The 17,720-nt window shown below is 33.8% G+C and overlaps 1 long non-coding RNA gene across 1 annotated transcript; it reads right to left on the bottom strand.

The window, feature by feature from the left end:
- Positions 1-1,361: 1,361 nt before the first annotated feature.
- LOC128557493 (uncharacterized) lies at positions 1,362-10,038 on the bottom strand. Its single transcript, XR_008371187.1, has 3 exons — positions 9,879-10,038; positions 4,731-4,916; positions 1,362-1,898 (listed from the first exon to the last, which is right to left on the bottom strand). It is a non-coding gene; the product is annotated as an uncharacterized LOC128557493 (long non-coding RNA).
- Between the last annotated feature and the right edge of the window lie 7,682 nt (positions 10,039-17,720).

Genomic DNA, 17,720 nt, shown 5'->3' with positions numbered 1-17,720 from the left:
TTTTGCTTGTTTTTGCTGCATTGATATATTAGTTTCTACTCTGTTGTTATTGTGAAAATATATCTGATCTCCTTTGGTGCCATCTTCATTTAAACATTTAGTGCCTTCAAAGACATAATATATGTCATAGTCTGCATTTCCACAAGCATTTTCATCAGCACAGCGAAATATTGGGTAATACATGTTATCTAACAATGTCGCTTCACAACCGTCCCATGGTAGATATCCACCTTTAAATGTATAATTTCCCTTTAAATGAAAAAAAATATCTATTATATCTTAACCATGTCATTGTCATTGTCATTGACTGACATACATACATAATTGTATTTTTTTGATTCTCTAAATGAAAGATGTTCTCGGGAATGTCATTTGCGTTTTCAATAAGTGCAGCTTATGAACAGATGCTCTTCGACCCTCTGTGCACACTGTTGGTACTGGGACAATAAAATTTAAAAAAAAGAGAGATTAAATCAGGTATTTATCGTTCTTTAAATAGAACGGGTAGCTGATATACCAGAGTTCAACTGCAGAACCAGATTTGTAATATGCTTTCAACATGTTACGTTTTAAATGAAATTATTACAAAGAAATCTTCAGAACCAGACCAGAAGAAAAATTTCACTTTACATGGTATACCCTACCCTACAGTATTCTGTAAGAACCATTGTCAGAAACGGGAAAATATGCTCACCCATTTCATCCGCATATTTCTCACCTAAAACGGGCAGTTTCGTTGAGAACAGCAGTTTACTCGGATTAAAAGTTTACGTGAGCAGAATTACATGCCCTATAAGTTTAGAGGGGTAGAGCACAATATATATTATATAACGAGAGCGCTGTAAGTTTAGTGAAGTAGAGCACAAGATGTATTATATGACGAGAGGTACCTGTAATTGACATACTAATACATGTATGACCTTAACCATTAGCTACCTTAATTTGACAACCACCGTCCGTTTAAAGGGGTTTACATTTTTTTCTTTATATGTTTGATTCTTTCGTGCTCTTTGTCTGTCTAATAAAATCTATAAGATCCCCTTGAAGCTGCGAGGAACGCAACCCATAATAATAACAGCAGTTTTGAATTTAGTGTCTTTTTATGAGAGGCTTCACAATATTATCAATGGCCAGCTAGATAACTCTTGACCAAACTGCATGATGTACCAAATTATCTAGGGTAATATAATAGCCATAAGCGCCAATCAACCATCCAAGAGTATAACAGATGATACTACATTGATAGTAATACAGTCACTTAACAACAAAAATTGCCACAATAGACTGACATTTGTCACTATAACATAAAATAAAAGAAAAATCGGAAATTTTGTGGAAAAAATATTTTATTATCTGTCTAGCGGCTAGTTAAGAAATTAATTAATTATCTTCGAAGTCATTGCATACTTCGTACATGTGGTAGGACAACATTCATTCTCATCTTTACATATCCAAAGCAAACATATTCGTTTTTTGTGTCGTAGATCGAGAAAGCATATTTGATTATGGCAATAAAAGTAAACCAGATACGTGGGTAGAATTCGTTTTATGATACATGATTCTGTGAATATTATTTTGAAAAATCCTTTTAATGACACATTTCTGATATAAAACACTATAAGATTCAGATGACAACCTAATGCAAAGAATCGTTCGATTTCTATTCTTTGTTACAAGTTGCAACTTGAAGTATAAGACCATGATGAACATTTTCAAAAGCGATGTTATTCTTGAAATTGTTTATCCTGTCCTTTGTTAGTGGTCGATAATCTTTTTTACGATTACGAGCTGTCGGACTGTTCTTCACTACTTTGTTCTACGTCTTCTTCTTCTTTGTCTTCTTATTCGTACTCCTCACACAACTCTATCTTAGAACGACACTTGCCTCGATAACAGACCTTAAAAACACAGAATATAGCAAATCCGTACTTAACACATCTCTATCTTTAAACGAGATTTGCCTCGATAACAAACCTAAAATTACATAGATTATAACACATCAGCGCATTACACATCTCTATCTTTGACCGGCATTTGCTTCGATAACAGACCTGAAATGCAGAAAATATCAAACACTTAGTTCTTTACTCATCGCATCCTTTGAACAACGCTTGTCTCGGTAAAAGGTTTGAAAATACATTGAATACAGAATACATAATAGGTAAGACATCGCTTTTTTATAGGTAACACTTTCCTTGATAACAGAACTGAATGAAAAAATAAAAATATAGAACACCTCACATTTTAACGACAACTGAAAATACATATACTAGGGCACTCCCGTTTTAAGCACACTTGTCTTGGTAAGAGAAATGATAATACGTATAACAGGACAGTCCCAGTACGTTAGAAATCTTCATCTTTGAACAGCATTGACTTCATAAGAGACCTGAAAATGCATTCAGCTAGGCTATTCATCTCTCTCCTTCAACGGCATTTGCCTCGCTACCTGAAGATACATGAAATACAACAATACCCAGATTATTCATAACTCTGTCTTTGAATGGCACTTGTTTTGGCAATATAGTTTACCTGAAAATACATAAGATAGTGCACTCCTGGTACGTTACACATCCTTCTAGACATGATTTTTGTATTTCATGATGCCTGAAGGTACATAAAATAGCATAATCTGCGAATGGTACATAAAACGTTTCTCGATTTTTGAACGGCTGTTACTTTGATAACATTCCTGAAAAATATAACAAAAAATTATGTATCTATCTGTGTTGTCTCGATAACAGCACTGAACGTACATAAAATAAATCACACGTCGTACATCACACGTCTCCTACCTTGAAAGGCACCTGAAAATAAATAACGAGTGTACTTCTTTACGTAAATTCCACGTTGTACTTTAAAACAATATGCACAGCAAACGCAGCCAAAACCACAACTCGCAAATGCAGGAAATCCTCAAACAGAAAGATAAAAATGTTTAAAACATATATGGACATTCTTGTCACTGGATATATTGACTTACGTTCGAGCAAAAAAATCTGCAAAATTGTATTAAAAATATCATCTGAAATGATGTTTTCTTATAAATTCAAAACTAAGTACTAGACAAGAAATTTATATATGATATCCAGGGCTAAAGAAAATATGAACAAGGGGGCCATGATGGCCCTATATCGCTCACCTGTTATCATTGCTCCTGAGGACAAGAAGGCCCTCAGAAAAAATATCTAAGTCCAAAGGACAGGAACAACATGGAAGAAATTTAACCAAAAAGAAAAAAAAAATCTTACAAGGTATAGATATGTCAAAATACACCTAAAAATTGGAGGTACTATCCATGTTGTACCATAGAAAAGTGGTCTTGGTTTTTCCCTACGGCCAATAATAAAAAAGTTACTAAAAATAAGCTATTTATAGTAACGTAAAAGGGAAGTAATAAAAAAAAATATTGTAAGTGAACACAAGAAGGATCTGCCAAATAAATCTGTTGACATAAATGAAATTTCAGATCAGTATCTTCATTAGTTACGGAGATATACCCATTTTAATTTGAAATAAAGGGAGGTAATTTGATATAAAATCAGTCCATAGTTATCTACCCTGATTGTCTCAGTCCAACTAATAACAATAATGAAATTTCAAATAAGTCCTATAAGTACTTACTGATATAAATCCATTTTGATTACAATCAGGGGAGGTAATCAGATATAAAATAACTCTGGAACCTACGATTGGATCTGATTTGTCATGGAATCCAAGATTTATTGTTGTTGAAGATATTTTGGAAGTTTGTATCAAATAAAACCATTAATGAAGTCTCTATATGGCTGCAAAAGTCAAAATAGCCAATTTTGGACCTATAAGGGGCCATAACTCTGGAACCCATGAAGGAATCTGGCCAGTTCAAGAAAGGAAGCAAGATCTTGTGGTGATACAAGTTGTGTGCAAGTTTGGTTAAAATCAAATCATAAATGAAGCTGCTATTGTGCAGACAAGGTCAAAATAGCTAATTTTGGCCCTTTCAGGGGCCATAACTCTGGAACTCATTAAGGAATCTGGCCGGTTCAACAAAGGAACCGAGATCTTATGGTGACACAAGTTTTGTGCAAGTTTGATTAAATTCAAATTATAAATGAAGCTGCTATTGTGCAGACAAGGTCAAAATAGCTAATTCTGGCCCTTTTAGGGGCCATAACTCTGGAACCCATAACGGAATCTGGCCAGTTCAAGAAAGGAACCAAGATCTTATGGTGATACAAGTTGTGTGCCAGTTTGATAAAAATCAAATCATAAATAAAACTGCTATTGTGCAGACAAGGTCAAAATAGCTAATTTTGGCCCTTTCAGGGGCCATAACTCTGGAACCCATAATGGGATCTGGCCAGTTCAAGAAAGGAACCGTGATCTTATGGTGATACAAGTTGTGTGCAAGTTTGGTTAAAATAAAATCATAAACGAAACCACTATCGTGCAGACACGAAATTGTTGACGCACGCACGGACGGACGCACGCACGGACTGACGACGGACGACGGACGAAGGGTGATCACAAAAGCTCACCTTGTCACTATGTGACAGGTGAGCTAAAAATAACAATATCGTTATTATGCTGTCTCTATAAAATAAGCACTGCTTGACTTCTAAAAGTGGTTGATATATGTTTTGAAGATATTTTTGTTCCATTTTATTTTCTCTCTCTCTCTCTCTCTCTCTTCCTTTTTTGCAGTGGAATACGAGATTTTACTCTATGTTGTTATTGTGCAAATATACCTGATCTCCTTTGGTGCCATCTTCATTTAAACATTTGGTGCCTTCAAAGACATGATATATGTCATAGTCTGCATTTCCACAATCATTTTCATCTGCACAGCGAAATATAGGGTGATAAGCATTATCTAACAGTTTCGGTTCACAACCGTCCCAAGGTAGATATCCACTTTCAAATGTATATTCTCCCTTAAAATAAAAAACAACAATCAGCTATTGGGATACTACGTCAGATGATAAACGGGCAGATTATCTCCGGTGCGCAAGTCAAGTTGAAATATTTAAAGGACAGGGGAAAGTAAATATGAAAATTTCACAAATTTGCATTGATACTATCGCAAAATATCATTAATTCAATTTTGAGAAATGTCAGTGTTTTTAGCCTTTCATCATGTAAAATTTTCAGTCTCTAAATTATGTTGATTTTATGATAAAAAACAGTTAATTTCTGTTTCAAAATAATAAATTCTTATGCATCGTTCGACTTTTCCCGTATCATCTTCAAGTGACTGACCTGAAACTTATGTATATATAAAGCATGTGACCAGATTAAAATAATGGTGGTAAAAATGTCACAGCATCTTTTTTTTTTTTCTTCTTTTTTTTTTTCGCACATTTGAGCTGGGTCTTTTCTGTTTCACTTGACTTCCGTTATCTCAGGTAAGATTTTACACCCAGCCGTCTACACGGATCTATGCCAATCGATTAAAGCATTCATAAATCATACACAGCAATTAGTTCTAAAAACATCATAAACAATCAGCTGAATAAAAATGACTTTAAGATACATCTAAATATATTTTCTGAAAACGTACACGGGCCATGTTTTACGAAATTTGCCCCATAAATATTAAATCGAAATCATGCAGCTGTTATACGTGTATTGTACTACGAAAAATATCCAAAGCTTTTCTGAAAGAGTTCTTGGAAATGACATTTGCTGTTTTATAAATGCAGCTTAGTGTCGTCTTTGACACTTTGTGCACATATACATTATTGTATGCTCGGTTTAACTTCGCACCGACACAAGTATAGGTTATTTGGTGACTTTCCAGTTTTGATGGTCGAGGAAGACTCCAGGCGCCTCTCCCTGCATTATATCGTTAAGGTCGAGTACATGGGTAGAACCATCGACCTTGTAGCCAGCTGAATGACCTCTTCACCGCCTTTACTACCCAGACACGGATGTCTCTTAAACATAAACAGGGGCAATTAAATTAAAAAAGAAAAAAAACGCAAGTAGTTTTAATACTATAAAAACAATATTAAATTGATATTAAATAATTGCATAATTTAAATTCACTACGTATTTTATGGAAAGAAAATCGCGTATAAACAATATTAGTGTAATAACATCGAGGATGGCCCATTCCATGAGACTGCACCAAACTTTCAATAAGAACATTTAGAGGTGGTTAATTAGATTTAGATCAAGTAATGGAAATGACCTAAATTTTAACAAATGATCATTTAAGCTTATTACTGTTCACTGAATGTTAAATACATGTTGGATTTTCACAGGGAGTATTTTAATATGATTTCCCTATCAACGTATAAATCTTCCAAAAAATGTTAACAGTTAGCAACGTTCCCCGCTTAAGGACATTTTTCACAAAACATACTGCATGCCAATACAACATATCCTAAGTAACAAGGCAACATACTAACTGTGTAAATAAGTCATATTTATATATCATATAACTCTTAAAGAAATTATGAAGTTTAAAATTGTCAGGAAATCTATAATTGGTGAATGCTAATATTTGTATTTTAAAGACTTAATATGATTCTGCTTTTTAAATTGGTAAGAAAAAATAAATAAAGAATGTAGTAAGATATTTTATCATATTATAGGAGGTAATTAATAAAAAATGAATTCATGGAACTTATATAATACTTAAACAACAATCACACACTAGCAAATTGATAAAGTGCTGCACTACTTATCAGCCTGATGTGTTGCAACAATAGTAATGCTGCAATTACCTATATATACCATTTACTTATAACTTGTGCGTTGGTTTGTATTCTACAAGTCTACAATTGTTTATTGCTTTTCATATCTATCAATAACAATCATGGTACTTAAAATATTTTTAAGATGGTAGGAAAACTGATATAAAAACACATGTATTATATTTATCATATAAAAGGACAGTTATCTCATATACAAACAAAAAATAGAAAGTTTACTCAGAGGCCTATGACCTTGACCTTACCACATGACACAATGTGTTATAATGTTGAATTTTATGCAAATTTATTTGAATATACACCAATGCATAAAAAAAAGTTGCAGACCAGACAAAAATAAAAAATGTTCTCCAAATGTGATCTTGACCTTGGAACTAATGGTCTGGATCTTTCGCATGACAAATCAATTATTAATAGGGAAGATTTGTACCAAGTAATTATAAAATCCCTTGATGAATGGCAATGTTATTGACCGGACAAGAAACAGACCATGTTAACCGTTGACCTCTAAATGTGACATTGACATTGAAGCTAGGGGTCTGGGTCTTTTGCATAACACATTATTGTCTCATTATGGGGAACATTTATGCCAAGTTACTTCAAAGTCCCTTTATGGATGGCAGAAAATATTGACAGGGCACGAATTGTGACTGACTGACAGACGGACGGACGCAGCCTATTTCTCTGTCCCCCTTTTTCTTCGAAAAGGCGAGGGTCAATAAACATTATCCGCAAAAGGCATGATATTTATATAAGAGCTCTTGTATTATATTTGTCAAAATTCATGAGAAATGCACATTTGAATCCTACATTTACCTAACGTGGTTGCGCAACCAAAATGGATTGGAAAGTCGACGAATCAGGAAGGGTAGGTCTCTCTAAAAAAAAACCCTTACCTTTTGGATACGAGTATTGTAATATTTAATTATGAAATGCAATTGTGAAACAAGAGAAATTATATTGAAAAGAAATGAAATAGTCCACCTTTTGAATAGTTTCATATCAAATGAGAGTAAATACAAAATTTCATAACAAGACCGCCGCCAAGCGGGGCAATATACACCCGAAGGGTTACATCAGAGGATGGGTACAAAGTTTAAAGAACTTGACTGTTGAAGCCCAAAGGACAGGAAAAACAAAGGGAAGAAAATCAAAAAAAAAATCTAAGTACACAAAAAAATCCTTACCAGGTACAGGTATGTCAAAATACACCTAAAAATTGGAGGTACCATCCATGTTGTACCACAGATAAGTGGTCTCGGTTTTTCCCTACGACCAATAATAAAAAAGTTTCAAAATAAGCTATTTATAGTAACATAAAAGGGAAGTAATACATATAAATATTGTAAGAACAAAAAAGGGATCTGCAAAATAAAACAAGAGTACTGCAATGCAGAGCAATAAACACAAAGCAAAATTTGGAGAACTTGACTGTTGAAGCCCAAAGGACAGGAACAACAAAGGGAAGAAAATATAACAAAAAATTCTAGGTCCACAAAAAATCCTTACCAGGTACAGGTATGTCAAAATGCAGCTAAAAATATGATGTACCATCCATGTTGTACTACGGAAAAGTGGTCTCGGTTTTTCCCTACGGCCAATAATAAAAAAGTTTCAAAATAAGCTATTTATAGTAACATAAAAGGGAAGTAATTCAAAAAAATTTTTTATTGTAGGTGAACAAAAAAAGGGATCTGCCAAATAAAAACAAGAGCACTGCAATGCAGAGCAATATACACAAAGCAAAGTCATATATGACCTTTGACCTCTGTACGTCGTCTCAGTGTGGTGAACATCTGTGCCAAGTTTCTTTGAAATCCTTCAAGCAGTTCAAGGGTTACAGAGCGGACACGAAACTAACTGATATGACCTTTGACGCCTAAGTGTGACCTTGACCTTGAAGCGAGACATCCAAAACTTGCGCTCTGCACGTCGTCTCTGTGTGGTGAACATTTGTGTCAAGTTTCTTTGAAATCTTTCAAGGGGTTCAAGAGTTACAGAGCGGACACGAAATTGCTAACGGACGGACGGACGGACAGACGGACGCCGGAGTATAACATAATACGTCCCTTCGGGCGTATAAGAAGTAATAAAACATACATTTGCTGTTGCTGACCACCTTTTAATTTACAATTTAAACTATTTTTTCTTGGTAAAGATTAAAGTTTAATCGAATAGACAATATGATTTTTCACTTGAATTAACGATATTTTAACCTTTAGCTATTGCCAGCTATATTTCTAAAATGGACTGTTCTCTCATGTAATTTGGGCAGTAGCATCTATTATTCGAAGACGTGTTCACTGAAAGATTACTGACTGACTGACTAGCGAACAGTCCAGACCATGATCAACCTGATCTTGGTCTGCACTTGTCGCAAAGGCAAAATCACTTGCTGCCAGCAGGCTAAAGTTGAAATAAAAACCAGAAGCTGTTCTATTTAGATGTTGGAAAGATTAATATCCTGAATCATTTTGATTTTCTGTTATAAATGGAAAGCAAACCATTTATTTTTGTAGCAAGCTTTTGTACAAAATGGAACGGTAAGGTTTGAATACTATTTTTGTGCGTTTATACGGGTACAAATTACATTAGGACTTCTTGAAAATCAACATAGAATCCCTAGAATTCATGGACTTGCAAAAAGACCCAATCTGGTTTATACCCGCATAAACGCACAAACATAACATTGAATTCTTAACTGCATTGCAAAATGTAGATTGTTTTTAACACGGTTTGTCAAAGAATCAGAGATTACCAAAAGTTCAGAGTTCGAACAGCGAAAGGAAACGCTACCTAACATAACAACATCAGTCTCGGATTTAGGCCTGTTGGCTGTTTATGGGAGGCTGCATAATACCTAATTCTATCGGTTCCGTTTGAGGGGCTTCACTTATGGCTATTCCTTATTGACGTGCATACTTATTCTCTCACGTTTTTCCCTTGAATAATTATTGAACTGCATCATTATTGGAATATTTCAGGATGAAACATCAGGATTATTACAACAATCACCAATAATTATAGTTTAGGGATTTCAAGCATTAGGACACTCGGCTTAAATCTACTAATATTTCAAGGAAGTTGATAAGAGTTGGGTTCACACACTTTAATAATGATTTCAAAATCCGATATAGACTCCCATTTTGTGTTAACAGGCATTAATAAAAAACTTACATTTGGACAAACGGAGCCGCTTCCATCTGTGAATATTTTACAGTGACTTTCTAAATCATATTCACTTCCTAGAAGACCTTTGCAGAAATTAAGTAGGAATTCCTCTTCCGTAGGGTTTGATGTGTAGACACAGCTTGCAAGAGCATTGATTGTGAAACTAGAAAAGAAGATAATAATTTATATGTAATGGAAGAAATATAGAGAAATATCACCTGTGTTTACGGTTTCCAATGTAAAATTGCAAACAAAACCCATTTGTTCATTTTACTGCGCATGCATTATATTTGTCATTTCTTGGTTTGATGTAATGTATGTAGTGTATTATAAAGTTAATATTTGATAAAATCTTGAAACTGGTGACAAAGAAAGATTTGTTCACTGGAAATCCTTGTACAAAATCTTAAAGTATAAAATATGAAGTTAATATCAAAATATAGAAACAGAAACTATAAGACGTAGTCTATTTTTTCCCCTAAATATTAACATATCAAATCTACGTGATTAAACAAGACAATCAGAAGAATATCTAACCGCTTGTCTTCAGTCACACTTGAAATTGAAGTCTGATCAATGTAGCAGTTCACAGCAAATGTGAAACTTTTATAGTGAACAACAGCAGACTATCTTAATTTGAACATAATATACATTACTGTAACAGTTTCTTTGGTAATGCACGTCTTTAGCACAAAAATTAAATGTCTGACATTAAAAAACATGTTTATGATTAATATCTATTCAAAATTAAAACAAAGATTCCAAGAGTTTAACGGATATTTGGTGTTTTGCGCATTCTCTCCCTTTTTTGTTATATTAGTTCCGTAGCATCGCGTACACGTCCTGGATTGTTCGATCAATTTTGTCGCAACTGCATACTCGCCCTGGAGGGTTCGATTATTTTTGTCGCAACTGCATGATCGTCCTGGAGTGTTCGGTTAGTTTTGTCGCAACTCATAGCGAAAGTAACTTTTGAAACGCATGATCCGTGACTGTAACTTTAACGACATTGTGCAAGTCCAGATGTATTGTACAATGTATAGATCTGACCTGTCAACCAAACAAATACTATTAGGAAAAGAGATAATAGCTTTTCTTCCTATTCTTTTATCTTTGTTGCCAAGCTGCCATTGTGTCTCACAAACATTCGTAACGAAGAACCCGAAGACTGTGTAATTTGAGATATATGCAGTAATCTTTAACCTACCCCTCACGGCTCGGGGTATAAATCATTTCAGATTTAATCGAGAATTGATAACTTCCTTCTCGACTGCGCAAAGCACCTTCCTGGGACTGGATTTCTCCATTACATTAGCTGAGCCGAGATATTTCCTACCTGTTATTCATAACCAAACAACAACATCTTAGCTCCAAGGATTACATTAGGCAATACAGTGAGATAAAGCTCACATATTATCACGTAGAAAATTTTAATTTGTTGAAATTATTGTCTATTGCCCATTTTCGTAATTTATCACTTTGCTTTACAAATTCATACAAATTTGATACTGTAAAAGCAGACATTTTTGCGAGGGTTCATAATTCGCTATATTCGCGAGGCCCTACATATCGCGAAAATTAATCCTCGTGTAAAATATTCAACATTAGTATAATTCATATTCAAGTAGGATGACATTTTTACAATTTCGCGAATATTAAACCTCGCGAACTTACTCAAAATTTCAAACTCGCAAAATTTTGACCCAGTAAAAATATGTGCTTTTACAGTATATCATACACAGGTCTAGGCGTAATTGGCAGACATATTTGCATCATAGGACAGCATATCGCGACCAAGAGGCAGACTCTGCTCTCAACGGCTAATGTCAAACTTTTTAGTTTTATATACTTGACTGGACAAGTAATATGTAAAGTATTCTGCAGAAAAGTTTGAGATATTATGACAGCTTAACAGCCCAAGAAGCAGACCCCTATCTCTACGGCCAGTTTCATGATAAATTTTCAGTTTTTATGAACTAACCTGGACAAGTAACTCGCAAAGTCTTTTGCAGAGCAACTTGAGAACTTATAAAAGCTTAATGAAAAGTCAGGTAACTTTGGAAAGCTTGTTGGGTTCATTACATATATTTCGTCATCGCAGCATCCTAACCCATCGTGGAAAGCTCCTGCACTGAAAAAAAAAATGAATGACAGAACGTATACAATATATTCCTGTAAAACACTTTAAATTCATAAAGCTTTATTCCATATAGTTTAGGTATCTAAACGCGCCTATGATAAGTTTGTTTTAATTGATTTGTTGCACAATATAGAATCACTTTAACCGTTTTCGATATTTGTTGCACAATAGAGAATCAATTTAACCGTTTTCGATATCTGTTGCATAATCAAGGCTCCAGCTAAAAATAACATTTCACACATTCAGTTGACTTGTTGCCTGGTTAGTAAATAAAAGTAATCATATACCTTATCCTTAAAGAGAATTCCGATAATTTTTTTCCTTTCATAGAATTTTTTTAAATTCATATATATGATAGGAAAATGTGTGCTGAAAACAATGAACAAATAAAAATAAATAGGTCACCAGGCTTGTTTTTGTGAAAAATTGCTTTGAACACACCCACTGTTGCTGAAACTGCCAGCGATTTTTGAACATTTTCATAATTTTCTGCTTTTTTATAAATACCAACCAAAATATACATCCAGGCAGCACAATACGGTTTTTTTCTTATTACAGGTTTTATCATATACTTACTTGATATCATAGTCATATTTGTAATACTCTATCCTTACAATGATGGGTACAAATAAAAAAAAAATATTGTTTCATATTTACTTTTGTGAACTTTTTTCAATGAAAAATACCCATAGCGAAGAATATTTTTTTAAATTTTGAAAAAACTCTTTCATAGAATTTTTTCCTTTTTTTCTTGTGTATAGATAATTGTATTTTGAGCATAAAAATGGCTAAAAATGTATGGGTCACCAGGCTAAATTTTATGTTAAGACCGCTAGAATACAAACACCTGTTCGGACGGAAATGGCGCGAACCTACCCAAATTGATTACATGTATGTCTACTAAAAGTTTAAAAAAAGTTTTAAAAATTCTTAATTCTTTCTATAATTGCATACTAAATAATCTGAAAGGTGATATTGTCTTATCAGTACTAAGTCAATTATCTTACATTATATGAACAACACTGTCTTTATACTAAAATGCGATGTGAAAACACATCCACAAAAATAGCAAGATACCCGTCAGGCATGATACTTGTCAACACAACATAAACCAGTATCAACATCTGATTACTGATAGTACTTATCAAAAATGTTATTTCATTCAAGATTCCTCATATTTAAGATTGTCTGTAACATGTTTCAACAAATGTTGACTTCAGTTCAGTTTTCCATAGAAAGTGTCGGCTGCGCAGAAAGATGCGCATTAAAAACTATAAGAATTCCCTTTAAAGGGTCTCAATATTTGGTTATGTTATGAAAATAAAAGCATGAATTCTTGTCTCTTATCTATTTCAAAAAATGCTAAATCGGGAAAAACATGCTAAGTTGGGACCCTAACATCTTGACCAATACATCATGGACGAATTCGCAAGTGACCGTTTATATAAAAGTTTATAATAAAGGCAGTTTCCTATATATAATATGTCTGTAACTCGGTGTTAAGGTCTTCTCAAGAAATATATCAAAAAGTTCCTAACATCTTATAATATTCTTTTGCCTTTTGCCTTTGTTGTCGTACAATCTGGAGGTCATTTCATTTAAACATAAGGTAGAAGTGAATTACCTACACATTCTATGTGAACAAGAATGTATGTACACTGACCTGTTCCGCTCTTATCTCACTATGCAAAACAAATGAATTATATAATATACATAATTAGATGCAGCAAGTTTGTTTCTAAAACTTTGTATAGCTTCATCCAGAAATTCTCTAAATTTTATTATAATGTCCCAGCATTAACGTAAAAGAGATGATTTTCAGAATATTTGATTGGAATAAGTTCGTTTCCCTATAATGTATATCTTTATATTAATTGCAAAATGATAATATTTCATAATCTTGGAATTTTCTTGCAAGCAAATAATAAAATGATATGAGCAAATACGTTTTACTTACATGTGTCCAATCTCATGCACCATGACTCTTGTGAATTCTGGTGCAAATATTTGAACGAAAGAAAATCGAAGATCGAAATTGAACATTGCATAATTTTCACATAAAGCCCCAATTGATGCTGCAAAACCTGCAAGTTAAAATTCGTACAATTACTCAAAACCTGTGTACACACATACCAGCAAAATATGGATGAAGTGTTTTATGAACTGTATCTGCCATGTTTTAAATAGTCTGTACGTACCATTTTGTTGTGTACTTTTACCATAACACAGTGCCTTTAAAAGGCTCATAATTCCTTTGTATAAAATGTGGCTGCCACATTTTCCGTTATACGCATAACATCCATTTGGAATGCTGTTTCATCTGTTTTTAAGAAAAAAAATAGAGCAATATGGACCTTTAAAATTAATGAATGTTGTTACATTGATATTCTGATAATCACATAAATATAAAGTCATTAACAAGAGAGTCATGATGACCCTGGATCGCTCACCTGAGTAATATGAGCTACATGTTTCAAATTCAAACTGCTGCTAAAATATTAAGAAAGTATGTCAGTAGGTCACATTCATGGTCACTGAAAGTCAGTGTTAAGATCGGTGTGCAAAACTGTATCTGTCATCCAAATTTCAAGGCTGTATTTTAAAAAACAAAAAAGAAGGTCAGTAGGTCAAGGTCACATTCAAGTGTCCCCTATTTACTTGGAGTCATAAGGTAATTATAATCAAGCAGTCTTGGAAAATTTATCAGATAATTTGTGAAGTATTTTTTCCTATATAACTCATATACAAGTGACCCCTGGGGCAAGGCCTCTTTTCATCCCAGGTGCATATGAACATTATTGTGAGGAGAACCACTAGGCAATGCTACATACCAAATATCAAAGGCCTTGAACTTTCAGACAAGAAGATTTTTAAAATTTATTCCTATATAAGACTATGTAAAACTTTGGACCCCTGGAATGGGGCCTCTTTTCACCCTAGGGGCATAATTTGTTCATAGAGAACCTTTAGATGATGTCACATGCCAAATATTGAGGCTCTACGCCTTGCGGTTTGGAACAAGAAGACTTTTACAAAATTTCCTTTCGGTTGCCATGGCAACCACATTTCTGTGTGGAATTCAATTGTTTGAAAAATTTTGGAAGAGGACCACCCAAGGAACATCCAGGCCAAGTTTCAACAACTTCCACCAAATGGTTTCAGAGGAGATGATGTTTAAGGGAAAGTGTGGATGGACGGATGACGTACGGACGGACGGACGGACGCCGTACGGTGAGCGATCACAATATCTCACCCCGATCTCTTTGTGCTCAGGTGAGCTAACAGAATTAAAAGACATAAAAAATGTCCAATACAAGTATTATTATGTAGATTAAGGCGGCATATAGGTTTAAAACATTATTCTTTGAAGTCTTCAAATGTTAGCATATATATATATATATATATATATATATATATATATATATATATATATATATAATATTTAGAAAATAGATAAATAGATGTGGTACACAGGGTCAAAACCAGATTAATAAGCCTTGTTCCTATTTGTATTATTTATACACAGACATTGTTGGCGAATCAAACAATGTGCATCGCTTATAACAGATTCGTCCCGTACCCTTCGTAATTCTGACATCAAGCAGACTAAGGGCAATTATGTTTTTCGTTTTAACTATGCAAGTTCAATTCACGGACTATGTTAACTCAAGTAACAACTTATCCTGCCTTCTTCGTAGAAGAACGAAATTCTGCTAATTGATTAGACCGGTTCTCGGATTAGTATCACCATATAGAATAAATAGGGCGAAAGAAGCTATACTTATCGCCAGGACTAAGAATGTGATTGGTCGCGTCCTTTGTATGTGGGAGCAATTTATATAAGCATGACAGCAACCTTTCCTAGAGATTTTTTAGCTGAACTAGCGGATTCAAATGTAAAAGTGAAATAGTTCATGTCATGAAAATTACGAATGCTTTTATCACTAATACGTTAGATTAGTAAACGTTGAATAAACAAGAAATAAAACGGAACACAAATTACTCTTTTTTAAATATCTGGTTTCTCTCGAGAAAAGATAGTTGGACGTTACGATAAAATAATGGAAATGTCTTGTCATATTTTACAACAAAACGTCACCTATTATTCCGTCGACCCTTTCTTCTAGCTTAAAACTTCCGTCATCAGTTTGTATGTAGTATTCTTCAATAATATTACGTCTGAAAATAAATTATGTTTCAAGTCAAACAGATATAATCTTTGTCAGTTCGCAGTGATAATGAAGACCCACTGTGTCATACTAGGCATCCATTCAAGCACTACATTGTAGCAATAACGTAAGCCACTTTTTTAAAATGTGCTTGTTTCATTGAATTACAATAATTGTTAAATTGATATGTGTAGTAACTTACAACTGAATTTTGTATAAAAATTCTTCATATCTGTTTCAGTAGCACTTTCTTGTTTTGTTGGTTTTGAATATCTAAAGGTAGTTCTGCATGTTTGATAATGTAACGTGCTTTTTTCCGGATAATGTAGAATAACGGAAATGTAAAACATTTTATGAATGGCGCGGCACGCCGCAACCCATTAGACCTATACATTTTATGTCACCATTTCATAGGCCTCATGTTTATTCACGACTGTGAGAAGTTCCATTTAAGTCTGTAGGAAAAAATTCTATTCGCGAATATGTTACAAAAATTGTGATTTTCCCACAGACTGAAATTTATTTGGTAAATTTTTTCCCATTCTACATAATTCTGTAACATTTACTTTTCGGCATGTGATTTTGGCTAGTTTCGGTATGTCAGGATAATTTATTAAACTTTTCAGACTTTTGTAAATTATTTCGAAAGAGGAGTGTAAAATGTTTCGTTTATATAAGATGTAAGATTTTTACTGTAATTTGTAACATGATAATTGTAAAGTACTCTGTTTCAAAACCTTATGTCAAACATTTCGTTGTTATGGAACGCCGATACTGCATTGCACTGTAATGTATAAATCTATATGGCAAGTCTAGTACCATGTATGTAATTTATATTATTGTAATATGAAATATTGTGCCAGTCTATAGCATATAAATACAATGTCCGTTTTGTTGTATGGCATTAGACATTATATTGATACAAACTATGGTATAACGTGTGAATTGCATTTAATTTTGTTAATTTGTAGTTGTAAATAATAGCTGCAGTTTATCATTTCCGTATCTATATTTTTTCATCATAAACTTTTCATATCTTTTTCATACTACAATTTTAGACTTTTAAGTAATTAATTTTTGTAATAATGAAAGTAATAAGTGACGTATTTTAATCACGTGACATATGAACTTAGTAGCACATATATTTTATATAAGTAGCACGTGTTATTTATGAGAGCCTACGGAGGTATGGTGTACCCAAAGGAGCAGTTTTATGCCCTGACTTATTTGTTTTGCTATGGTGCTTACCATATGTTATATATTTTAGCTTCTTCCGCCAGACGATTTTACCTGGTGATGTCATAACCCGGAAGTACAATGCCCGAGATTCACTTGTCCACTCGCCTGGATGTGATTTTTCCCAGCGGAGAGCTTTCGTCCCATGGTTGTGCCGTAAACCGCAAAGACGCTGATTTTTGTTATCCTCTGAAGTCAGCTCAGGGATGCAATCACCTACTTTCATAGGGAGCTAAAACGGAGTCAACGTATTCACGGTTTAAAGGGACTTTATCTGAAGATATGTTATATTTTTTGTGCTAC

This window comes from Mercenaria mercenaria, chromosome 5 (assembly GCF_021730395.1).
Source record: "Mercenaria mercenaria strain notata chromosome 5, MADL_Memer_1, whole genome shotgun sequence".
Classification (NCBI taxonomy): Eukaryota; Metazoa; Mollusca; class Bivalvia; order Venerida; family Veneridae; genus Mercenaria; species Mercenaria mercenaria.
Note: the sequence above shows the minus strand (reverse complement) of the source record. Positions and strands in the feature narration are given on the sequence as shown.